Source organism: Salvelinus namaycush, chromosome 16 (assembly GCF_016432855.1).
Source record: "Salvelinus namaycush isolate Seneca chromosome 16, SaNama_1.0, whole genome shotgun sequence".
In the NCBI taxonomy this organism is placed as follows: Eukaryota; Metazoa; Chordata; class Actinopteri; order Salmoniformes; family Salmonidae; genus Salvelinus; species Salvelinus namaycush.
This window is the reverse complement of record NC_052322.1, coordinates 31,215,444-31,242,513: the sequence shown is the minus strand read 5'-3', so window position 1 is coordinate 31,242,513 and position 27,070 is coordinate 31,215,444. Positions and strand designations below refer to the sequence as shown.

General features: G+C 43.8%; 1 protein-coding gene across 1 annotated transcript in view; it reads right to left on the bottom strand.

The window, feature by feature from the left end:
* LOC120061310 (cadherin-4-like) overlaps positions 1-27,070 on the bottom strand; it is a 540,424-nt gene that overhangs the window by 449,394 nt on the left and 63,960 nt on the right. The gene's annotated exons all lie outside the window — the stretch shown is intronic.

The following is a 27,070-nucleotide window of genomic DNA, read 5'->3' as shown; positions in this document are numbered from 1 at the left end:
CCGTCGATGAGAATGGGGGCGTGCTCGGTCCTCCTTATCCTGTAGTCCACGATTATCTCCTTAGTCTTGGTTGCATTGAGGGATAGGTTGTTATTCTGGCACCACCCGGCCAGGTCTCTGACCTCCTCCCTGTAGGCTGTCTCGTCGTTGTCGGTGATCAGGCCTACCACTGTTGTGTTGTCTGCAAACGTAATGATGGTGTTGGAGTCGTGCCTGGCCATGCAGTCGTTGGTGAACAGGGAGTACAGGAGGGGCCTGAGCACGAACCCCTGGGGGGCTCCAGTGTTGAGGATCAGAGTGGCAGATGTGTTGCTACCTACCCTCACCACCTGGGGGCGGCACGTCAGGAAGTCCAGGATCCAGTTACAGAGGGAGGTGTTTAGTCCCAGGTTCCTTATCTTAGTGATGAGGTTTGAGGGTACTATGGTGTTGAACGCTGAGCTGTAGTCAATGAATAGCATTCTCACATAGGTGTTCCTTTTGTCCAGGTGGGAAAGGACAGTGTTGAGTGCAATAGAGATTGCATCATCTTTGGATCTGTTTGGGCGGTATGCAAATTGGAGTGGGTCTAGGGTTTCTGGGATAATGGTGTTGATGTGAGCCATTACCAGCCTTTCAACGCACTTCATGGCTACGGATGTGAGTGCTACGGGTCTGTAGTCATTTAGGCAGGTTGCCTTCGTGTTCTTGGGCACAGGGACTATGGTGGTCTGCTTTAAACATGTTGGTATTACAGACTCAATCAGGGACATGTTGAAAATGTCAGTGAAGACACTTGCCAGTTGGTCAGCACATGCCCGGAGCACACGTCCTGGTAATCCGTCTGGCCCCGCAGCCTTGTGAATGTTGACCTCTTTAAAGGTCTTACTCACGTCGGCTACGGAGAGCGTGATCACACAGTCGTCCGGAACAGCTGATGCTCTCATGCATGCCTCAGTGTTACTTGCTCGAAGCGAGCATAGTCAGTGATTTAGCTCGTCTTGTAGGCTCGTGTCACTGGGCAGCCCGTGGCTGTGCTTCCCTTTGTAGTCTGTTATAGATTGCAAGCCATGCCAGATAAGACGAGCATCGGAGCCGGTGTAGTACAATTCAATCATAGCCCTGTATTGACGCTTTATCTGTTTGATGGTTCGTCGGAGGGCATAGCAGGATTTCTTATAAGCTTCCGTGTTAGAGTCCCGAACCTTGAAAGTGGCAGCTCTACCCTTAAGCTCAGTGCGAATGTTGACTGTAATCCTTGGCTTCTGGTTGGGGTATGTACGTAGTGAGGTCTGCACACTGTGGGGACAACATCCTCGATGCACTTATTGATAAAGCCAGTGACTGATGTGGTTTACTCCTCAATGTCATCGAAAGAATTCCGGAACATGTTCCAGCCTGTGATAGCAAAACAGTCCTGTAGTTTAGCATCTGCTTCATCTGACCACTTTTTTCTAGACCGAGTCACTGGTGCTTCCTGCTTTAATTTTTGCTTGTAAGAAGGAATCAGGAGGATAGAATTGTGGTCGGATTTACCAAATGGAGGACGAGGGAGAGCTTTGTACACATCTCTGTGTGTGGGAGTACAGGTGATCTAGAATTTTTTTCCCTCTGGTTGAACATTTAACATGCATCCTGTCGGGCTGTATCACCGCCTGGTACGGCAACTGCTCCTCCCACAACCGTAAGGCTCTCCAGAGGGTAGTGAGATCTGCACAACGCATCACCGGGGGCAAACTACCTGCCCTCCAGGACACCTACACCACCCACTGTCACAGGAAGGCCAAAAATATCATCAAGGACAACAACCACCCGAGCCACTGCCAGTTCACCCTGCTATCATCCAGAAGGCGAGGTCAGTACAGGTGCATCAAAGCTAGGACCGAGAGACTGAAAAGCAGCTTCTATCTCAAGGCCATCAGACTGTTAAACAGCCATCACTAACATTGAGTGGCTTCTGGCAACATACAGACTCAATCTCTAGCTACTTTTATAATTAACATTTGGATGTAATAAATGTATCACTAGTCACTTAAACAGTGCCACTACATTACTCATCTCATATGTATATACTGTACTCTATACCATCTACTGCATCTTGCCTATGCCGTTCGGCCATCGCTCATCCATGTATTTATATGTACATATTCTTAATCATTCCTTTACACTTGTGTGTATAAGGTAGTTGTTGTGAAATTGTTAGATTACTTGTTAGATATTACTGCACGGTCGGAACTAGAAGCACAAGCATTTCGCTACACTCGCATTAACATCTGCTAACCATGTGTATGTGACCAATAAAATATGATTTAATTTGATAGAAATTAGGTAGAACTGATTTAAGTTTCCCTGCATTAAAGTCACCGGCCACTAGGAGCGCCGCCTCTGTGTGAGTGGGTTCCTGTTTGCTTATTTCCTTATACAGCTGACTGAGTGCGGTTTTAGTGCCAGCATCCGTCTGTGGTGGTAAATAAACAGCCACGAAAAGTATAGCTGAAAATTCTCTATGCAAGTAGTGTGGTCTGCAATTTATCACAAGATACTCTACTTCAGGCAAGCAAAATCTAGAGACTTCCTTAGATTTCGTGCACTAGCTGTTGTTTACAAATACACACAGACCGCTCCCCTTGTCTTACTGGAGTGTGCTTTTCTATCTTGCCGGTGCAGCGTATATCCCACTAGCTGACTATCCATGTCATCATTCAGCCACGATTCCGCGAAACATAAGATATTACAGTTTTTGATGTCCCGTTGGTAGGATATTCGTGATCGTACCTCGTCTAATTTATTGTCCAATGATTGCACGTTGGCGAGTAATATTGACGGTAACGGCAGCTTTCTCACTCGCCTTCTGCGGATCCTTACGAGGCACCCCGCTCTGTGTCCTCTGTACCTGCATCTCTTCCTCTTGCAAATAACTGGGATGTTGTTCTTGTCGGGTGTTTGGAGAATGTCCTGTGCGTCCTGCTTGTTGAAGAAAACATCTTTGTCTAATCCGAGGTGAGTGATCGCTGTCCTATTATCGGCGCCATCTTTTTGAGAGAATAACAGAGATAGTAACACAAAGTAAGAGACCAAGTGCACCCACAACTTATGTAAACGCAAATAGTGTGTGCAGTCCATACACAGAGTATGTTTCAGTGTGTTTAGCTCTCCATTGTACAATTGAGGAAATGTTGTTTTCTGACCTAGAAGCCTGTTCTCGTGGTGGTTTTGCTGTCAGCCCATGATTGGTTAGATGCCAGGGCAATATCTGACAGCATTGAGCCTCATTTGCCATCTCAAACATCCTCACAGTATAGTACACTATTGTTACCCATCGGTTCTCTCTCTGTGAACACAGACATACCCACAGTGGTGTAAAGTACTCAAGTAAAAATACTTTAAAGTACTACTTAAGTAGTTTTGGGGGGTATTTGTACTTTACTTTAATATTTATATTTTTGACTACTTTTACTTTTACTTCACTACATTCCTAAAGAAAAGAATGTACTTTTTACTCCATACATTTTCCCTGACACCCAAAAGTACTTGTCACATTTTGAATGCGTAGCATTCAACTGAAAATGGTTCAGTTCACGCATTTATCAAGAGAACATCCCTGGTCATTGTCACGGATCCCTCTGGAACTTTCATTACTCACACCTGTCCCCTATTCCCCCTGATTAGGATTTGTATATTGTGAAGTAGAAGTCCGTCACTGGCCGCGGGCAGCATTTGGTACTTTAACGCACGCACACATTCATCACTCCTCCCTGCGCCGTTATCAGATAACAATGTGGGTCGACACACAAGTTAACTTCTCTGTCTTACTACATACATTTCACACGTATGTCAGTGTTCATATTTAATATAAGCAATATTTATTATACTTGTCGATGTTGTGGATGAGCGCGTTGTTTGTTTGTTCTGTTCCTCTCTCTCTCTCCATCTCTGTAGCTTCTGGGTATGCTGGAAAAAGACCTGTCCCAAATGGCTCATTAATGTAAATGGGCATATTGAAAGACACTGTCAGTAGTGATGTAATGTTGTAAATGTTATGTTGTGATATTGTTTAAAAAACGTGTTGCAATGTATATCCTTTAGTATGTTTAGTTAATGGAAAATGTAGGTTTGACTAGGTAATTGCTTAATTAATTAGTGTTAATTGTTCTGAGGGGAGGGGCTAGCCCTACAAAAGGAGCCTCTCTTTCAGTTCATGGGGAGGCATTTTGGATTGAGTGGTGGATGGGGTAGCATTGTTTTTAGCTGGCCCATAAGGTATATGTTTGATGGCAGTACTGTTGTTTTTGTTCCGGAATCACTTTGTAAATAAACACCCTTGCACAGAAGAACTTTTGCGTCTCCGCCATCTTTTTATTTTGATAGAGGTTAGGTTTTCCAGTTTAGCCTTCTGGCCTACTCTACGTGACATATATATGTGCCCTTTGTTTCCATTGGGCTGTCGATTATTGTTACAGTGTCCGTTGGTGCGTGTGAGTACCTGTGCTGTGTGTTTTGGCTTCCGTGCCATTGTGGATTGCGCAGATGATTACAGGTTTCGTCCCGTGGGTTAATCATTGTGGGCATGTGTTATTTATTCGAGGTACTCCTTGCTCTTTTGTTTTGGGTTTCTCATCTGTGTTTTTGTTGCGTGTTTGTTTGGTCTTCGTCCCTGTCCCTTTACACGGCACGCCGTGATTTGGGCTTAATAAAAAACCCTATTACGCATTCCTGTGCCTGTCTCCCGAATCATTTATTCCAACGTGACAGTTATCCCTACTGCCTCTGATCTGGCGGACTCACTAAACACACATGCTTTGTTTGTACATTATGTCTGAGTGTTAGTGTGCCCTGGCTATCAGTAATTAAATATTACTGTAGGCTGGAATACTGTACATGGCTCAAACACTCATGCTTACTTGCACTCATGCTTATTTTAGCATTCTGTTACCAGCACCCTAGAATGCAGAGGAGAGCTTAGACATGTGTTTTAAGTGCCCATTAGCAGCATCTTCAAGCATTTGAGCCATTTTCTTTGAGGTTAAGGAGGCACTTCTGGGATGGCATCGAACAGGTGGCACCGACATCCCTAGTATATATACTGAACAGAAACATTAACACAACATGCAACAATTTCAAACATTTTACTGAGTTATAGTTCATATAAGGAAATAAGTGAATTTAAATAAATTCATTAGACCCTAATCTATGGATTTCACATGACTGGAAATACAGATATGCATCTGTTAGTCACATATACTTTAAAAGGTAGAGGTGTGGATAAGAAAACCAGTCAGTATCTGGTGTGACCAACATTATCCGCATGCAGCGCGACATCTCCTTCACATAGAGTTGATCAGGCTGTTGATTGTGGCCTGTGGAATGTTGTCCCACTCCTCTTCAACGTCTGTGCAAAGTTGCTGGATATTGGCGGGAACTGGAACAAGCGCTCTTACACGTCAATCCAGAGCATCCCAAACATGATCAATAGGTGACATGTCTGGTGAGTATGCAGGCCATGGAAGAACTGGGACATTTTCAGCTTCCTGGAATTGTGTACAGATCCTTGCAACATGGAACCGTGCATTATCATGCTGAAACATGAGGTGATGGCGACGAATGAATGGCACGACAATGGGCCTCATGATCTCGTCACGGTATTTCTGTGCATTCAAATTGCCATAGATAAAATGCAATTGTGTTCATTGTCCGTAGCTTATGCCTGCCCTACCATAACCGCACAGCCACTATGGGGCACACTGTTCACAACGTTGACATCAGTAAACCACTTGCCCACACAACACCATACACGTTGTCTGTATTTGTGAGGCCAATTGGATGTACTACCAAATTCTCTAAAACGACATAAAGGCAGCTTATGGTAGAGAAATTAACATTAATTCTCTGGTAACAGCTCTGGTGGACATTCCTGCAGTCAGCATGCCAATTGCACGCTCCCTCAACACTTGAGACATCTGTGTTGAGATTAACTTGGAGAAATGCTCACGAACAGGAATGTAAACAAATTTGTTCACAAAATTTGAGAGAAATCAGCGTTTTGTGTGTATGGAACATTTCTGGGATCTTTTATTTCAACTCATGAAACATGGGACCAACACTTTACATGTTGCATTCATTTATTTTTGTTCAGTGTAGTTATGCATGAAAATGCAGTATAAAGGTTATAAAATAAAATAAAGAAAGGTAAAGGTGTGGTGATTTAGAGGAGGATGCTTTTTCTTACTTCCTAGACAAACAGACTGGAACGAATGACCGGAGTAAACACAACACAAAGTCTTACTCTAGAAGCCAGACTGTGAAAGTAACAACACAGAGAGATAGAAAGAAAAAGAGAGAGGAGAACAGATTGAGTGTGTCAGAGTTCAGTCTGGAAGCAGATGGAGATTTAACAATGCACACTTCTCCTTTCGTACTCTGTTTGATATTCTTCTTCCTCCACTCTTTCCTCTACTCTTTCAGGGTTACAAAGTCAAGGCTTCTCTTTTGGTGCGACTGTAGATATGGCTGTCTAAAAAGTATTTACTTTTCAGTGGACAATGCATTTTTAAAATGCATTATTGTTAGTTTTCAGCAGCAATAGATGGAATTTCAGTGGATGTCTTTATACAACACCCCATGAACACACCATATACACTGAGTGTACAAAACATTAGGAACACCAATGCCTCCCACAGTCAAGTTGGGGGATGTCCTTTGGGTGTTGGAACAATCTTGACACACACGAGAAACTGTTGAGTGTGAAAAACCCTTTGAATGGCACACATACACAATCCAAGAAAAGTCATATTTGGAGCGCATTAATATTGTTGATCTGTGGTGGAGCTGGGGCTGAGCACTGAGCTAGCCAGCACTTGTTTATGAAATATGACCGTGGTTGGGTTCCAGAGCATGTGAGCAGAGTTGGGTGGTGGAAATCGTGGTCATCGCTCATGAAGCTCTGGCGCTGTTATGTCATTTTCAACTGCTCCACTAAAAAACTACCTCTCCAAATTCGCTCCATTCATTAAAATCACAATTTAACCAACACCCATCTATTTTGTGACTATCTGGACCTACCATTTGGATTTAAAGTATTGAAACCAAACCATATGGATTTGAATGAAAATTATTTTAATAAATATGAAAAGGTGAATTCCAGAAGCATACATAATTTCAAATAGGCTACATGTCATATTAAACAGCATATACTAACACTCTAAATAAGTCAGGAGCCAGACAGGGAGCCTAATTATTTTGGCTATATATATTATTTCTATTATTTCAAGGCTACACAGATTCACAAAGAATTCGAAAACAAACCCACATTTTATACACTCCCATATCTACTGGGTGAAATACCACAGTGTACCATCACAGCAGCAAGATTTGTGACCTGTTGCCACAAGAAAAGGGCAACCAGTGAAGAACAAACACCATTGTAAATACAACCCATATTTATGCTTATTTATTTTAACTTGTGTGCTTTAACCATTTGTACATTGTTACAACACTGTATATATATAATATGACATTTGTAATGTCTTTATTGTTTTGAAACTTCTGTATGTGTAATGTTTACTGTTAATTTGTATTGTTTGTTTCACTTTTGTGTATTGTCTACCTCACTTGCTTTGGCAATGTTAACACATGTTTCCCATGCCAATAAAGCCCCTTGAATTGAATTGAATTGAATTGAATTGAATTGAATTGAGAGAGAGAGAGAGAGAGAGAGAGAGAGAGAGAGAGAGAGAGAGAGAGAGAGAGAGAGAGAGAGAGAGAGAGAGAGAGAGAGAGAGAGAGAGAGAGAGAGAGAGAGAGAGAGAGAGAGAGAGAGAGAGAGAGAGAGAGAGAGAGAGAGAGAGTTTTTGAGTTTTAAATATTCTTTATTGGGTCTGGGAGCCCACCACACAATAAATACTCATACAAAACCACAGTTACACATCAATTAAAAACACAACTCCAACTCCTCCTCCACAGTAACTAAACACAACAGCCTCTGAATACCCCATATACTCAAAAACAGATCAATATTGTTGACAAGTTTATAATAGGCAAACTCAACCCTTAGTCTCGCTGCCACCATTCCCTCCAGCATTCCCACCACATCCACAGACCCCTGTTCCCGAATACTGTTCTTTCGGGTCTTCCATGTCGCTAATTTTGCTGCCCCTAATACAAAATTGAGCAACACAACGACACCCTTTTGCCTGAACCTGTACTTTGGCCCAAATATATACAGTTGGGAAGAGAAAACCTCTCCCAACGTTGAGAACCAGTCAGTGATCAGGTCAATCATCCCGACCAACCTGGGACACAGTAAAAACAGGTGTGCCAGAGTTTCAGACTCTGCACAGAATGGACACCCTTCCTCAACAGTAGGGTCCAGATGTACCAGATGCATGTTGGTGGCTATAGCTCCATGTATGATCCTCCATTGGAGGTCAGCTGTCCTCTTATCAATCGGCAGTTTGTATAATGATCGCCAACAGCCTTTTGGGGAAGCACCTGGACCAAGCACACCCGCCCACCTCGTCGATTTTACCCCTTCCAGGGAAGAGGCATGGGACACCTTTACACATATTCTGTACATGGCCTTCTTTCCCACCTCCTTGAAATCCCCCAGCTCCGGGGTATCGAAGGAAAGCAGCATCCCCACGTCCTCCTCAAATGCCCCCACCGCAGCACTAACAATCAGTGCAGGGAACACATAATCCAGACCCTCCTTCCACCGATCAGAAATGGAAATGTTAGTCACATACTGACGATGAAGAACTGGCAAGGAGTCACAGACCTCAGCGACGACCTTCCTCAGTAGGCGAGATGATCGGATCCCCGCTCTTTCTCCCAGCTCCTCCAACGATCTGCTCCTGCTCTGCATCAGATGACCCAGCTTGGTGCACCCCACACCTAACAGGCATGAACGCAGGCTGGCTGAACCCAGAACACTGGACTGGATGGCAGTGTTATAAAAAAGAGGCTCTTCAAAAATCCACATCCCTGGTAGCGTGCCGGCCTTACGGGACTTGTCAAGAACCCTCCAAGCCTGCATAACAGACTCATAAAATGGAGTCAGGCCATTCAACTCACCCCCCTCCAGCTTTAAGAGGAAAAGGTGCTTGTCTAAGCCCAAACAGCCCGCTCTCCTCATCAATGCGTAGGCTGTGTCGACCCAGCTAGAACCGTCACTGTATAACAGTCTCTGGGCTGCTTGAAGCCGGAAAGCCATGATCCTAGAGGAAATGTCCACCAGGCCTTGTCCCCCCTCGTGCAGTGGCAGGTACAGGGCTGCAGCTTTGATCCAGTGTTGTCCAGACCAGAAGAAATTGACAAGGGTCCTCTGAAGCTCTTGTATCAGACCCTTTGGTGGCTGCAAAATCATTAGTCTGTGCCACAGGGTAGAGGCAGCAAGATTATTAATTACCAGTACCCTTCCCCTATAAGACAACTGGGGTAACACCCATTTCCATCTTGACAGTCTGGCACACACTTTCTCCACTACACCCTCCCAGTTCTTTTTCTGAAAGACATCAGAGCCTAGAAAAACACCCAATGTCTTCATTCCATCTCTGCCCCACTGAAGCCCCCCTGGTAACCGTGGAGCGGACCCTATCTGAAGCTGACCTGCCCACAGCGCTTCACTCTTTCCCCAATTGACTCTCGCTGAGGAGGCACCCTCATACACCATTAAAGCGTCTGAGAGAACCTTAACATCCTCAGCCCCTGTAATAAAAACTGTCACATCATCTGCATACGCAGACAGTGCTATCGTGGGTCCCTTCATTACACCTGGCACAGAGAAACCAGTAAGCTTCGCTCTTAAAAAACAAAGCATTGGTTCAATTGCCAGACTATATAACTGCCCTGAAATTGGGCATCCCTGCCTGATGCCCCTTTGGACAGGGATGGGGCAACTCAAACCACCCCCCACCTTCACCATACACGAGGCCCCAGCATACAGTAAATTCATCCAAGACAAAAAAACATCCCCAAACCCAAAGGCTTTCATCGTTTTAAACAAATACTGGTGGTCCACTCGGTCAAAAGCCTTCTCCTGATCCAAAGAAAGTAAACCCACATTTACATCAGACAGTTTACAAATGTCTAAAACATCTCTTATCAGAGACAAGTTGTCAACAATTGAGCGATCAGGTACACAGTAGGACTGGTCCTTGTGGACCAACAATCCCAGATACTCTTTCAACCTGTTTGAGAGACATTTAGAAACTATTTTGTATTCTGCACACAGCAAAGCAACAGGTCTCCAATTTTTTATGAGAGCCAAATCCCCCTTTTTTGGCAACAGTGAAAGAACAGCACGTTGACAGGATACAGGAAGAGAACCCTCATGAAAAGATTCACACACCACTTTATAAAAATCCTCCCCAATAGACCCCCAAAAATGCTTATAGAACTCAGATGGTAAACCATCAATGCCAGGAGCTCGGCCTGTTGAGAGCTGCATAACTGCTGTGTACAGCTCTTGCAGTGTAATGTCAGAGTCCAATGCGACTCTCTGTTCAGTTCCCAATTGAGGAAGACCGTGTAACAACTGGTCAGTACACATAGAGTCACAATCCTCCGCCTTATACAGGGCAGAGTAGAAATCCACGGCATGTTGACGCATTTCACTGTCATCCGTGGTCACCTTCCCATCAGGGAGACGAAGGCAGACCATCTGTTTACGTTGTAATTTCAACTGTCCAAGGTTAAAGAAAAAAGCACTAGGAGCATCCATGTCCTTGAGGGAAGCGAAACGAGACCTAATCAAGGCACCTTTCACTCTTTCATGCAGAAACGACCTCAGTTCATGTCTCTTGTCCTGTAAGTTCATGACTAGTCCAGGGTCATTCTGAGTGAGCAGCTTCAATTCAATTGATTTGATGTCCTGTTCAAGGGCCTTGATAGTCTCTTTAACTTCAATTTGAGACAAAGCAGTATACTGTTGACAAAATACTCGTATTTGGGCCTTCCCAACATCCCACCATTGTCTCAAGGACTCAAAATTCCCTTTTGTAACCCTCCATTTTTCCCAAAACAACAAAAACCTTTCACAAAACTTGACATCATGTAACAATTTAACATTAAAATACCAGTAAGGTGATGACCTTCGTGGACAGGACAAGTGAATATCAGCAGTAATAATATGATGATCAGAGAAACCCACAGGAGTAATGGCACACCTTCCAACCCTACTACAGTATTGATCAGATACGTACAACCTATCTAACCTTGCTGCACTGACACGACCTTCATTCACTTTCAACCATGTGTACTGCCTAACTTTTGCATTCCTTACTCTCCACACATCAGAAAGCTCTAACTCAGTTAATAGGCCAGACAGGAAAGTGGCTGACCGCAGGTGAGGTTCTTCAGCGTTGCGATCAACAGTAAAATCCACAGTACAGTTCCAGTCCCCCCCTAAAACCATACACCCCTCTTGGTCACACTGTCTTAAGGTTTCTTTTATTTTATCAAACACAACAAGACGCTCGGTACCCTCATTAGGAGCATAAACATTCAAAAAAACAAACAAAAACCCCATAACATCCACCTTGACCAATAAAACCCGACCCTTGACAATCTCTGTTGTAGATACCACAGTCACCCCTAAGCCTGAGGAAAACAAGATGGCCACCCCAGCACTGAAATTAGTACCATGACTGAGTATATGCTGCCCCTCCCACCACATTCCCCAGTCAACCTCATTATCCTCATCACTATGTGTCTCCTGTAGGAAAACTACATTAAGCCTTTTCTGTTTTATTTCTTCTAATACCCAAGCCCTCTTATTTCTGTCCCTTCCCCCATTAATATTGAGAGAGCCTACCCTTAGTACCTCCATGTAGAAAAGAGAAAGGAAAAGCAGAAGATACCACAGAGAAACCAAAGAGAAAAAAAGACACCCTATGAAGCATGATCATCATCATTATTTACTCTTTTTCTTATTAAACTGACCACGTTTCCCACCACCTTTTGCTGCTGTAACAGCAGTAACAAATTTCCTCAAGCGAAACCGCTTCTTCTCACTCAACTCGTCCAACCCCACCGTCTTCTGTAACATCACAGCTGACCTCACAAACTTATCAACATCAAAATATTCTGCCAATTTGACAGATTTCCCAAAGGTCTGATCCAGAAAACCATTTACCTCCTCTAGATCATAAATTGAGTCCTCACCAGCTGCTGTCATATCAGAAGAGATATCCATATCCTTCTCCTGATCCTCCTCAGCTGAGGCCACAGACCACTGACTCCCTTCTACCACATCCCTTTCAACACTCCCCACTTGCACCTCATCACTCGTACCAGGCATCTCCTCCACTACCTGGGAGACTAGCCCCACCTGAACCCCATTACCCGTGGTGGGTATCTCCTCCACTACCTGAGAGCCTAGCTCCACATGAACCCCCTCCTGTACTCCATTACTCGTAGTGGGCATCTCCTCCACTACCTGGGAGATTAGCTCCACATGAACCCCCTCCTGTACTCCATTACTCGTACCAGGCATCTCCTCCACTACCTGGGAGATTAACTCCATTTGAACCCCCTCCTGTACTCCATTACTCGTAGTGGGCGTCTCCTCCACTACCTGGGAGATTAACTCCATATGAACCCCCTCCTGTGCCCCAGTACTCGTACTGGGCACCTCCTCACCAGTCTGAGGAACTGGCTCTTCAGATCCATCCTTGCCTTCTACAACAATATTTTTCTGCTGCATAATATTTCCCTCTAATACAAGTTGCAAACTCGTGGCCTCAACACGGATAACTTGTTCCTCGGCAACAGGTGCTTGTGGCTGCTCAACCACTATCAGCCCACCTCTCCCTACATCAGTGGGCCCAGGCGTTATGATGACCACCTGCGCCCCTCCCTCTGCCTTCTCCCTTTTCGGGCAAGCATGTCGCTTATGGCCAACATCCCCACACTCAAAACACCGTTGACTACCCGTACTAGCATAAGCCATATATAGTCTATTGTCATACTTGACTTTAAACGATATCTCTAAAGTCTGCTCCGGTGAGTCCAAAAACATAAACACCTGTCGCCGAAACGACATAACCTGTTTCAACGCCGGGTGTTTGCAACCCAACGGAACAACCTTAATTGAGCTTGCAAACTTCCCAAAGCGCAATAACTCGCGCTCCAATAGCTCATTTGGAATAAACGGTGGTACATTTGAAATAGTTACCCTTGTTGACGGAGAAAAAAGCGGCGTAACTTGAATAAACATTCCTTTAAAAAGTACGCCCTGCTCAACCATACGATCAACAAGGCGCTCTTCTCTAAGAAATACCACCACCGCCTTGTTCATCCGTGACGCATAAGCAATATTCTCATAGCCTACCTTCTCTCCTACGGCGACCAGAAAATCCTCCACCGTGACAGTAGCTTCAGTAACACACCTAAAGCCGTGCCGAAGTGACAGGGACGGCATTCCAATTCGGGAAGCCATCCCCGCCAAAATCAAGGTAATTTCGATACGAAAAAACCTAAATACTTAATTCTACCACACAAAAAAAAAATATATATAATAATCTTAATCATGCACAGAAGAAACCAAAGAATGCCACCAAGAAAGAGAAAACCGAAAGAAAGTTCTGAAAATCTAACTCCACACAACACACGCACTCCCTCGATCATACACTTCCCAGCATGCACCAAACACTCCCAGCATGCAGAGAGAGAGAGAGAGAGAGAGAGAGAGAGAGAGAGAGAGAGAGCAAGCAATAAATAGAGATGGTGTGGGGAGACAGAGATAGAGAGAGAGTACGATAGAAAAGGAGAGATAAGATATAGAGAGAAACGTCAGAGAAAGGCTGTTGAGATGCGGAGTGTGTCGAGGTGAGCTGAGGTTGAAGCTTGGACTATAATGAGGGGCCTGTCTAACATGGTCCTAGTGAACGAAGTGTAGAGGTCATTCAAATACTTATTCTGTGGTGCTCAGAGTGAATAGGAAAAAGTGACACACTATCTAATGACAAAGATTCCCACCTGAAAAGATGCAACACATGACCGCAGGGCTGAACTACTGTTGCTGTGTCTCGTTGCCTCATGTGTTACCGAGGTCAGCATAAAGTCAAGTCATACACACTCACACACTAGCCCCTCCAAAGGGGGTTTGTGCTGTGGCTGAGCCAGAGGGAGGAGGGGGACTAATGCTATCAGTCTGAGACACAATAAAAGCCTGCTAACATTAGCATTAGAAAAAAAGACATACAGGCCCAAACTATCAGGCTGTTAGGTACATAGTCCCTATGTTAACGTGATCTTTCTCCTTCCTTCCCTCTGTTCTTTCCTCCCTCTCAATTCAAGGGGCTTTATTGGCATGGGAAACATATGTTAACGTTGCCAAAGCAAGTGAAGTAGATAATAAAAAAACTTGAAATAAACAATACAAATTAACAGTAAACATTACACTCAAACAAGTTACAAAAGAATAAAGACATTTCATTGTTCTCTCTCTCTCTCCCTCTCCCTACCTCCCTCTCTAACGTAGTATCTATCTGATCCTAGTGGACAGACTGGAGGTCTCTATTAATATCTAGCTGTTATTTTAGCTCTCTCCCTGTTACCTCCTCGAATGAAAAACCAAATTAATCTGGCATCTCTGTGGTTGCCCATATTTTCCCAGCATGCCAGAGGGACAGATGCTCCCCATGTCCCTAACCCGCCTCTGTCACCCCCCTTTTCCCTCTACCACAAGGCAGAAGCCCAAAACCACACCGCATGCAGCCGCCCTGGCAACCACGGCTGTCAAGCAGAGTGCCCCCCCCCCAGACCATGTTGTCTGGCAGTATCATGCATAGCTTTAGCCTGTGGCTAACCAGAGAGGCTGCAGATTTAATGTTCTCATGTGGGCTCCGTTGAGCAGAAAAACATGTGTGGCTGTCTGGTGATTTAATGAGCACATTAAGTGCATCAGCAGATTCATCAGAATGCTTTTTTGCTGATTTCCGTGCTGTTGTGTTGGGAGAAAGGGGAAGGGATCCTCCACAGTCATACTGAACGGGAGTCAATGGGAGCCCCATCCAGCTGGATTTCCGTAAGGATGTAGCAACCGGAGTCAAACATATGAGCTAGTTGCTAGAACCATCTTGGTCTGACTGTGGAAGAAGAGGACTGGGGATCCCAGATTGTTGAAATGTTGAGGTAAGTGTTTCTCTCTGTAGTCAGTTGTCTTCACTTCTTAGCTCATGACCCCAAGTTCAGGAGACTGAAGGCGCTGGTTTAAAATGGTAATGAATGACAGAGAGTACTCTCTCTCATTCATTCTTTCTTTCTCTTTCTCTTTCTCTTTCTCTTTCTAATTCTCTTTCTCTTTCTCTTTCTCATACAGTAGGTGCATGAACACAGTGGTGTGACCTGCAAAGCCTCTGTCGATACCGTTGCCGGTCTCCCGGGGGAAAAACTGCACACCAACGTCCTTATAGTCAACATGAACATACTAAACACACTCCGGTTATACCCTAACAACTACAGACACGGCCTAGCAGTAAGCAGCACTAGATTGCTAGCTAGCATGCTTCAGTTGTCCCAGATCAATTGTTATTTACTCCCTCTGACTGGCTGGGGATCATAGAGAGGGAGAGAGGTTAGGAGAGAGAGTAAGAGAGAGAGAGAGAAAAAGTGAGAGCAAGAGAGAAAGAGGGCGAGAGGGAGAAGGAGAGAAAGAGAGAGATGCTGCGTAACAAGGCAATACATTTCTGGACAAAAGGCTACTGCAACGCTACTAGGAAATGCGAAAGTATCTGAACTCAAAAAGCAAATAATAAATGTCCCAGCATCTGTGTTTTTTTAATCACGTCATCCATCTTACTGCAGGGGCTGCATGCACTATGTGTGAGACTAGCCTCGCTGGGATCCAATCCGTTGAGGCCTGGGCTGGCCGTGGACACAGGTGATTGTCTGCCTGGAGGGGATATCATGTGTGTGTATGGATGCATGGGGGGGGGGAATCAGAAGGTGTAAATGTTTGTATTCCAGCAGCTCTCCAGGACTGAGAAGCAGGGCCAGGAAGATAAGGTAAGTGAAGCCGGCTAGCAGTCAGAGTAAGTAATGGAAAGAGGAGGGGTTGAGAAAGAGAAACCGATGGAAACAGCACCGCTACACCTGACACACAGTCAGGCTGTCCAGGAGGTAGATGTTTCTAGGATCAGATTACACAACCCTAAAACCTTTATCTCAATTTATAAAAGTAAACAAACAGGACCAGTTCTTCACTCATCTCCACTGGGCCAGTCTACAAACCTCGGTGGAAGACGACCAAACACAACATTAGAGGTCACATTTTATATTACGAAATGAGACACATCATTTAAACTAAATCAAAGGAATAGTGAAATAATCTTCCCAGGAACCTTATATAATACGTTACAACCCAGGCCTGAGCACAGCACAGTACACTAAAGTCCTTCATTACGAGGATACATGAAGAACTGTACCGCATTTCTCTCTCCCCATCCTCGCAAACCAACCACCACAGAGACAGAGACAGAGACAGAGACAGAGACAGAGAGAGAGAGAGAGAGAGAGAGAGAGAGAGAGAGAGAGAGAGAGAGAAAGAGAGAGAGAGAGTTCATGAGCAGAGGAGCTCCCGCATTTTTCAGCATGTTTTTACCAGAAGATAGATTTTGAGTTAGATACATTTGGATTAGATACATTTTAGATAACCTTCACTCCAAATCAAAACTCCAAACCTACAACCTGAATTTGGACAACATTACCTGGAAGGATTCCTACTACCAACTACTTTCATTTCCAAGCTATACAGCAAATGCTCTGGCAAACAAACAACAGAAACCTGAAAACACCATCCAACCTGGAACTGAGTGAGTCATGTTTAGACTGAAAATATTTTAAAGCCAAGAACAAAAATATATTACAATGATGTTTTACTTTATAAGGACTGAATGCTATGTTAAGACTACCAAGCTTGCTGGGACAGAACAGACACAACTTAAATTTGCACTGACGTGTGAAGTGAGAGGTGTCAGAGCCCTTGAGCCCAACAATGGCAGGAGAGTCTCAAAGCCTACCCCACCCAAATGCAGCCTTTGAAGCCCCCACCCGCTGTTCAGAGGCAATTACAATACTGTACCCTCTGGATATTATAAGGCACAAAAAGAGTACAAGAAGAGACACTTTTTGCTGACTATTATAAAAATGGGAACATAAGCAACTTAATCTTCCACACAGACCATCCCCTTGCATTGTGCAGTGCTATATTAACACACTACTCCTATGTTAAGAGGGGGGGATGATACCGATGGGTGGAAACTCAGGATACTAGACAACGAGGACTCTGAGTCAGCCAATGTGAACATGTACAAATCTGGAACAGTAATGGTACATGGCAACCCCAAACAGTTTCATCTAGACTTTCACATTATCAAAGAGATAGCTCAGCAGGATCAGCTCTCTCTTCACAGTGAGCCCAATGACAACCCTATCAGATCACAGCAAAAATACAGTCTACTTGAACAGAGCAATACTCAATCATGAGGGATCAAAGCCAAAGGAACTGAATAATATTAAGAAATGCTATAGATGGAAGGAAAGTAGTGTGGAAACCAATCAAAAAACTATTAGGCAACAACAAATTCAATCCCTTTTAGACAACTTCCTGGACAAAACATTCCACTGTAATAGTGAAGGTGTAAACTTGGCCGTAGAAAACCTCAACAGTATATTTGACCTCTCAGATTCCCTATCAAATCAAAAAAATGTAAACAGAAGACCTAAGAAAATTAACAACAATGACAAATGGTTTGGGGAAGAATGCAAAAACCAAAGAAAGAAATTGAGAAACCTATCCAACCCAAAAAACCTGAGCCTACGCCTTCACAATGGGGAATCACTAAAGCAATACAGAGATACACTACGGAAAAAGAAGATACAATGTAATTGAAGAATCCATAGACTCTAACCACTTCTGGGAAATTTGGAAAACACTAAACAAACATCAACACGAAGAGTTATGTATCCATAACAGAGATGTATGGGTAAACAACCTCTCCAATCTTTTTGGCCCTATAACAAAGAACAAACAAATATACATTATCAAATACATATCTTAGAATCAACTACTAAAGACTACCAGAAACCACTGGATTCTCCAATTACATTGAATGAACTACAGGACAAAATACAAACCCTCCAATCCAAAAAGGACTGTGGTCTTGATGGTATCCTCAATGAAATTATAAAATATACAGACCACAAATTCCAATTGGCAATACTTAAACTCTTTAACATCATCCTCAACTCTGGCATCTTCACCAATGTTTGGAACCAAGGACTGATCACCCCAATCCACAAAAGTGGAAACAAATTTGAGCCCAATAACTACCGTGGGATATGCATCAACAGCAACCTTGGGAAAATCCTCTGCATTATCATTAACAGCAGACTTGTTCATTTCCTCAGTGTGCTGAGCAAATGTCAAATTGGCTTTTTACCAAATTACAGTATGACAGACCACGTATTCTGCACACCCTAATTGACACAAAGGCAAAGTCTTCTTATGCTCTGTTGATTTCAAAAAAGCTTTCAACTCAATTTGGAATGAGGATCTGCTATACAAATTGATGGAAAGTGGTGTTGGGGGAATAACATGTGATATTATAAAATTAACATTTGTAAAAAACACACATTTCTTCCCACAGGGCCATGGGGTGAGCCAGGGATGCAGCTTAAGCCAGACCCTCTTCAACATATTTATCAACGAATTGGTGAGGGCACTAGAACAGGCTGCAGCACCCGGCCTGGCCCTTCTAGAATCTGAAGTCAAATGTCTACTGTTTGCTGATGATCTGGTGATTCTGTCAGCAACCAAGGAGGGCCTACAGCAGCACCTAGATCTTCCGCACATATTCTGTCAGACCTGGGCCCTGACAGTAAATCTCAGTAAGACAAAAAGAATGACCACAAATACAAATGCCATCTAAACACCTTTGCCCTAGAGCACACAAAAAACTATACATACCTCGGCCTAAACATCAGCGCCACAGGTATCTTCCACAAAGCTGTGAACGAGCTGAGAGACAAGGCAAGAAGGGCCTTCTATCCCATCAAAAGGAACATAAAATTTGACAAACCAATTAGGATCTGGCTAAAAATACTTGAATCAGTTATAGAACCCATTGCCCTTTATGATTGTGAGGTCTGGGGTCCGCTCACCAACCAAGAATTCACAAAATGGGACAAACATCAAATTGAGACTCTGTTTGAGACTCAAATTGAGACTCTGTACAATGTAAAACACAAAATAATGCATGCAGAGCAGAATTAGGCCGATACCTGCTATTATCAAAATCCAGAAAAAAAAACAGTTAAATTCTACAACCACCTAAAAGGAAGCGATTCCCATAACAAAGCCATCACCTACAGAGAGATGAACCTGGATAAGAGTCCCCTAAGCAAGCTGGTCCTGGGGCTCTGTTCACAAACACAACCAGACCCCACAGAGCCCTAGGACAGGACCCAACCAAATCATCAGAAAACAAAAAGATAATTACTTGACACATTGGAAAGAATTAACAAAAAAACTGAACAAACTAGAATGCTACTTAGCCCTAAACAGAGGGTACACAGTGGCAGAATACCTGACCACTGTGACCACCTGACCAACTTTGACTATGTACAGTCTCAGTGAGCTTGCTGCAATGACCTTGCTATGAGAAAGGCCGCAGTAGGCAGATCTGGCTCTCAAGAGAAGACAGGCAATGTGCACACTGCCCACAAAATGAGATGGAAACTAAGCTGCACTTCCTAACCTCCTGCCCAATGTATGACCATGTGAGAGACACATATTTCCCTCAGATTACACAGATCCACAAAGAATATGAAAATATACCCAATTTTGATAAACTCCCATATCTACTGGGTGAAATACCACAATGTACCATCACAGCAGCAAGATTTGTGACCTATTGCCACAAGAAAAGGGCAACCAGGGAAGAACAAACAGCATTGTAAATACAACCCATATTTATGTTTATTTATTTTACCTTTTGTAATTTAACTATTTGCACATTGTTACAACACTGTATATAGACATAATATGACATTTTAAATGTCTTAACTTTTTTGTAACTTCTGTGAGTGGAATGTTTACTGTTAATTTGTATTGTTTATTTAACTTTTGTTTATTATCTAATTTACTTGCTTTGGCAATGTTAACATATATTTCCCATGCCAATAAAGCCATTAAATTGAATTGAATTGAGAGAGAGCAAGTGAGAGAGAGGGGGAGAGAGATATTGGAGAGAGCGAGATGGAGAGAGGGGAGAGAGTGGGGGCAGAGACAGAGATATAGATGCCTGTTCGATTACTCCCCCACTTTGTCACCATTAAATATTCACAGCAACATCTTTGTAGGCTATTGTTAATTACTTGTCGCAACAACAAAGGTCTCAATTTGAAATTAGTTACACTAACCCCCATCAGCATGTTTATAAAGCTAACAGATAGCACTGGCTATCAGATAAGACACACGCCCGAGCTCCAGCCCACCCATTGAGAGGAAGAGACAAACAAAAGGCCTTGATGGAGACTTCTGAAGTTCGGATGTATTCACTGTTTGGATTAGAGACCTTGTAACATGAGGAAAGGTAATTGACAAGATACATATGATTATGAAAGTGTGTTAGACGTCTGTGCGGAGAAGGACGTGATTATGTATTTGAAGCATTAGGTTGACGTGTGGATCTTGGTGTGTGAAAACATAATCACCTTTGTTATGTGTGTCTGTTGAAATGTTCACACCACCTCGTACATGTGTTCATAAAATACAACTTAAGTCATCGCTGCAACGCTCATTGGAGCAACGACAAACACAGCTGCACACACATAAACACACTGCATGAGAGGGTCCTGATATCCCCACAGCATTATGATAGTGACATGTTACTGGGTCTGCCTGATAAAGTGTTCAAAACTCCTATCTCCAGCCTGTCTGTCGCTCAGGAACCTCATTCCTTTCTGACTCATCATCCTGCTACAATTTCAAACGGCAGACACGGGAGAACACCAGAGTGGTGACAACCTGCCTTTAAACAGCACCACTTTCTACATGCAGGGAGAACAAAGTGGGGAAGCAGCAGGAGTTTTGCCACGAGAAGCTTTTATTTACACACTTTAATCCAGTGCTAAACTGTGAAGAGGAGGAACCCTGGGCTGTGTGCCTTCGTTTCCCTCTACTGGATCTGACTGCTCTACAGGGGGGGGCGTGTTACAGAGACGCACCGTGTCACTACACAAATACAAACCATATTGTCTGTTCAGGTTGTAAAGTTTAGCGTGTGTGTGTGTGTGTGTGTGTGTGTGTGTGTGTGTGTGTGTGTGTGTGTGTGTGTGTGTGTGTGTGTGTGTGTGTGTGTGTGTGTGTCTGTGCGTGCACGTGTGATCACAAAGTAATATGTAGACCTAATGCTTTCACTAGCATTCTTTTCCATTAGTGCCGGCCGTCAGCTAATCAGACGGTTACAGACAAATTTTCAGCTGGCTACTTTTTTCAGTTCATATTAACGAGGCTACTTTTAATTCACAGAATCCAGGCATTAAAACGGAATTTAACAATATTCAAAAATGTATTGACCTTAGTAGGGAATCAACTAAATCTATTGAAAATGATTAATTTGCCCAAGTTTATCATAAGACATGAACAGAATGCATCAAGCGGCAATGAGAAGAGGCAACGAGAGGCAACGAGAATGCCCTGTCTGTGTGTGTACTTTGTGTAGACATTAGCGATGATGCCAATGAAAACAACCTTCTGGTAGATGGAAAGGCTTTCCCTAACACCGTCTCAATGAAATGTTAAATACAAAGTGCCTATGCTTACCTGGCAGAATTACTCTACCATCACATGTGCGCTACAAAAACACAGCTAAACATCAGCCTTTTGCTAGGTGGACAGGTACATTTCTAAATGTTATCCCAGACCTCAAAATTGGTCGCCTGATGTGGTTTACACATTGTTCTGGACATGGAACATCCATTAAAAATATATATTTAAAAAGTGTGATTTAAGAGTGAAAATCTGACATGGGAAAACCTAACCTGGGAAAAACTTAAACCTGGAAAAACTAAACAGAGTAAATGGAATTTGGGAAAAACAAAACGGAATCATGCAAAAAAAATAAAACAGCTTCTATAGGGCCCTACCTAATGATCATTTTAGGTTAATTTAGGCTATGTAAAATCAGAAAGATATAATACTTAAGACTGGTATAACCCATTTATTTTTTCAATGTAGCCTTACATTTATTTTTCAAGCTAATGTGGGCTATTTCTATTTTCTGTTTTAATAAAATACATAATTTGAACAACAAACATCATTGTGGCAATTCATATATTGCAGTAAAACTGTAAATAAGAATTGAATCTCTAGAGAAAACAGGTTAAATGTTAAAAAAGGTTCAACATCAATGTCTTTTGTCTTTAATTGACATGTCACCTCCCGCTCCGGCACTCCGGCGCTCGACGTCACCGGTCTACTAACCACAGGTCCTGGCAACCCACCATTATGCACACCTGGACTTCATCACTCCCTGATTACTTCCCCTTTATCTAGCACTCCGTTGTATCACCCATTAGGTGGTATTGTTTCCTGTTTTCATGTTTAGACGCTACTCATGTTTTTGTATTCACTCCATGTTCGTTCCTATTAAACTCACCGACTGCACCTGCTTCCTGAAGTCTCTGTTACATTATTGTCTTTTCCGTTATGTGTCGGACCCTGTAAGACTAGCTGTCGCTAATGGGGATCCTAATAAATCAAATCAAATGCTCTCTTACTTAGAAAATAGTCCTGATCATATAGGTCTAGACATAGACGATATCCAAAACAACAAACAATACACGGAATTAATACATTTTCTGTCATTTAAATTGTAAAGTAATGTCTTTCTAAACAACACCACAACAATTCTTTCCAATAGGGGACGTAAACTCAATAAAGTATTCAATAATGTTGCTGTGTATTTCTGGTTGGAATAAAGGCATTAGAATGTACCAGAGGCCACCAAAATAGAGCTTCTTCTGCAAAACAAATGGAACCCTAGCCTGGCTGGCTACTTTTTCTATTTGGCTGGCTACTCTATGTACTTGTGGAAAACAGTGCAACACGTGACTATATTTGTGTATGAGTTGTGAACCGTGCGTTGGGGTAGTGTGTAATTCTAGCCTATGTATTTGGTAGACGATGTAAACACGGGAGCCTACATGGATTGGGATAATATCCAGTTTGTTCCCCCTCGCCTGCAACGCAATTTCTTCCAATTGACCTCCCTGCCACCAGCACAATCACTCTCGACTGGAGACACGATTGCCCCAGAATACGGAGCAGCAGCAAGCCTAGCTGCCGAGCTCCACCAAGGAGCCAGAGAAAGGTGGGACAGAGGAAACACCAGCAGGCAGAAATGAGAGCCAGAGGGAGGAGGCATGGCGAGGGAGTGCATTTATTTTGCACTATGGTGGCAGTGACAAAGCACAACAATTAAGAGATCAGCTCGGGAGGAAAATAGAATCTTTAAGGACGGTGGCCGTTTGTTTTAAGTTGCATGTGGTTTTAGTTTTGGTCAGGATGACGTGATGGACGTGGTAATAGATACAGACTGACAGACTGACATTAGTAGTGTGTGTGTGTGTGTGTGTGTGTGCGTGTGTGCGTGCGTGTGTGCGTGCGTGCGTGCGTGTGTGTGTGTGTGATTATTTGTTTCTATTTGTGTGCAAGCGCGTGTGTATGCGGGCCTGCTTCTGTAAACGTGGAATGATCTTTTAGCCGATAGCGAATGCACGATACACTAATACAAACATAAGGGAATCACCCTGCGGCCAGTGAGTACATTTATGGAGGCAAAAGCCCTAGCCAAAGGCTAAAAAGCTTTACAACGCCAAAGGATTTCCAATAAAATAAAGGTTGGGAGCCCTTTAAGAGTAAAGCAGAGCGGAGCAGCACTCTCTAGTAATAGGATTAGCAGGAGTCAGGAGCATGGAGCATAGTCACTCAGCTCTTTATGAAGCAGAAAGCGCTGGGACTGAGAAGCATCTCAGCTTTGCTCCGCCACGGCCCCATGCAGCTCTGCTGATGGAGGGGAAAAAGTAACTGCAGCCCTGCTCTCTTGGCTTGGTGAGCATGGCCTGTTGAACTCCCGCTGACACACAAATGAATACCCGAATGCACACACACACACACACACACACACACACACACACACACACACACACACACACACACACACACACACACACACACACACACACACACACACACACACACACACACACACACACACACACACACACACACACACACACACACACACACACACACACACACGACTGAGAAAGAGAGAAAAAGTAATCACGTCAAACCGCCACATCAGAATGGTGGCTGGGGGGCGGGAAAGAATGATACCGAAATAGAAAAATGGAATCAGACGGAGAAGGTAGATTTAACGAGAGCGAGAGAGCGCGAGAGAGCGAGAGAGCGCGAGAGAGCGAGAGAGCGCGAGAGCGCGAGAGAGAGAGAGAGAGAGAGGAGTGAAAATGAGTAATATGTAGACAGTAATGAATTGATTGCCTCCGGCTTATCTCTCATTCTCTCTCCATTCAACACAAACTGCTGACTCAAACATGTTCCACTATACTCACCAGTCCCTTGTCCTCCCCTGCCCTCTTCTCTCCTTCCTCCCTTCTCTCCACCCTGCCAATGGCTAAGCTCTGAGACCTGTACTTCTCATTTCTTTAAATGTTAAAGGAAATTGTTGCAATGCATCAGTGAGTTCATTTTTCCTGTTGAAAATTACTCTCCGATCTGCTCAGCACATGAAAAGAATGAGACCAGGGCACCTGGGCTTTCAGACCAAACACTTTCTTTTTTTAAATATGGAGGAGAGAGTCGTTGATTTTGTTCTGGCCTTAGTACCCCACCTTTACCTCTCTCCTGCTCAGCTGATTTTGAGAGAAGCAGGGGGTCTAGCTCACTCCATTAAGTTCAGTGTGTGTGGGTGTACGTACATACATAGAAAAGTGTGTGCATGCATGTTTGTGTATGTGTCTGTGCGTGCATGTCTTTGTAAGTAGATCACTTTGCTATGACCAAACAGCCTGGACTAGAGGACACATCACTGTTCCCAGCACACAGATTCTCCCTATCAACGTTCTGCTAATCCCCAACCAACCTTTCTGCAACCACACACTGCGAAAGAGAATTACCCTTCATGCATCACTACCAAACAACCCCTTTCGCTGAGCTATCTGAGAACGTTTGGAAGGCTGGAAGCTTCCAGACTCATTCCACGGAGTGTCTCAGGCAGCAGAAGCAACAACCGCTGGGAATAGAAACGGAGGAAGTGAGCTGAGGAAAAGATGATGAGAAGAGTGAGTGATGAAATTGAACAGAGATTTAATTCAACTCTGTGGAGATGGAGGCTTAATGTATATAAATGTGGCGTGAGGAGAGAGGTGAAGAGGGAGAGGCAGAGGCAGCAGGGGGATCATTGTACCTCTCACAGAGGAGCACAGACATAATGCAACATAATTCAATACTTTACAGCCACAGTAGTGAAGCCCTGCAGAGAGAGAGAAAGAGCAGTTCTCTGTCTGTTTTGTTCCTTATGGGGTCGTAAGGAGCTGATTGTTCACGACAGGGACAGAAAAACACATGAACATAAAAACACCCATTGCAGCTTTGTAGGAAGTCTTCTTTTGACTGTCAAAACAAATGTGTGCTCTGCGCTAAACACAGACATGACATTCTGTTAATACAAAGACCTTGTTTATCAGAGGCTAAATCACACAAGAGAGAAGCCTAAAGAAAAAATAAGCTAAATGTAAGACTACAGAGTGGATCTGAAAGTCTTTAGTGTCATACAGCATTGAAAGCCCTCCATTTCACAGGAAAATAGGGGCATTGGGAGCTTTATCCTTTTAGTTTAGCCACAAAAAGGCTTAAGTCCAAGAGCGACCATTCCAAGTATAGCGCTGAATGAATGGTTTAACAATGTACATTTGACAAGGTTTTTTCATGAGAGGGCACGTCAGACTGTGTGTGTATATGTGTGTGTGTGTGTGTGTGTGTGTGTGTGTGTGTGTGTGTGTGTGTGTGTGTGTGTGTGTGTGTGTGTGTGTGTGTGTGTGTGTGTGTGTGTGTGTGTGTGTGCCCATATGTCTGTCTGTGCCCATAATGTATATGTGAGCATACAGTGTGTCTGTGCACACATCCATACCGCTCAGAAAACCAGCCTCTGTGCCTGGCGATGGGCCCTCATGTGTCAAATCTGGGGCATGCCTTGACACGCTGGTCTGGCTCTCCCACTGGTTCCCACTGGCGTTCCATCTCCGTTTCTGTCTGTCTCACTCTCTCTACAGTCCCAGTCACACACTGACACTTTGTTCCCTGTCACTCTCTGCCACGACGTGCCAGGAAAACAAAACCAGACCCACCCAATCACAGATTACTTTGTGCACGTGCACACACACACACACACACACACACACACACACACACACACACACACACACACACACACACACACACACACACACACACACACACACGACTGAGAAAGAGAGAAAAAGTAATCACGTCAAACCGCCACATCAGAATGGTGGCTGGGGGGCGGGAAAGAATGATACCGAAATAGAAAAATGGAATCAGACGGAGAAGGTAGATTTAACGAGAGCGAGAGAGCGAGAGAGCGAGAGAGCGCGAGAGCGCGAGAGAGAGAGGAGTGAAAATGAGTAATATGTAGACAGTAATGAATTGATTGCCTCCGGCTTATCTCTCATTCTCTCTCCATTCAACACAAACTGCTGACTCAAACATGTTCCACTATACTCACCAGTCCCTTGTCCTCCCCTGCCCTCTTCTCTCCTTCCTCCCTTCTCTCCACCCTGCCAATGGCTAAGGGGGAGAGATAGAGACAGAAAGAGGAATTGAGAAAATAAGGTAGGATAAAGAATATAGAGGGAAGAATTCATGAGATAAGATGAAAGAGGGGCCTTGACACAAATGGAGGAAGAGAACAGGAAGAGGAAGAGTGGAAGGTCAAAGAACAGAGAGAGTGGAAAGCAAAATGAGAGAGAGAGAGAGAGAGAGAGA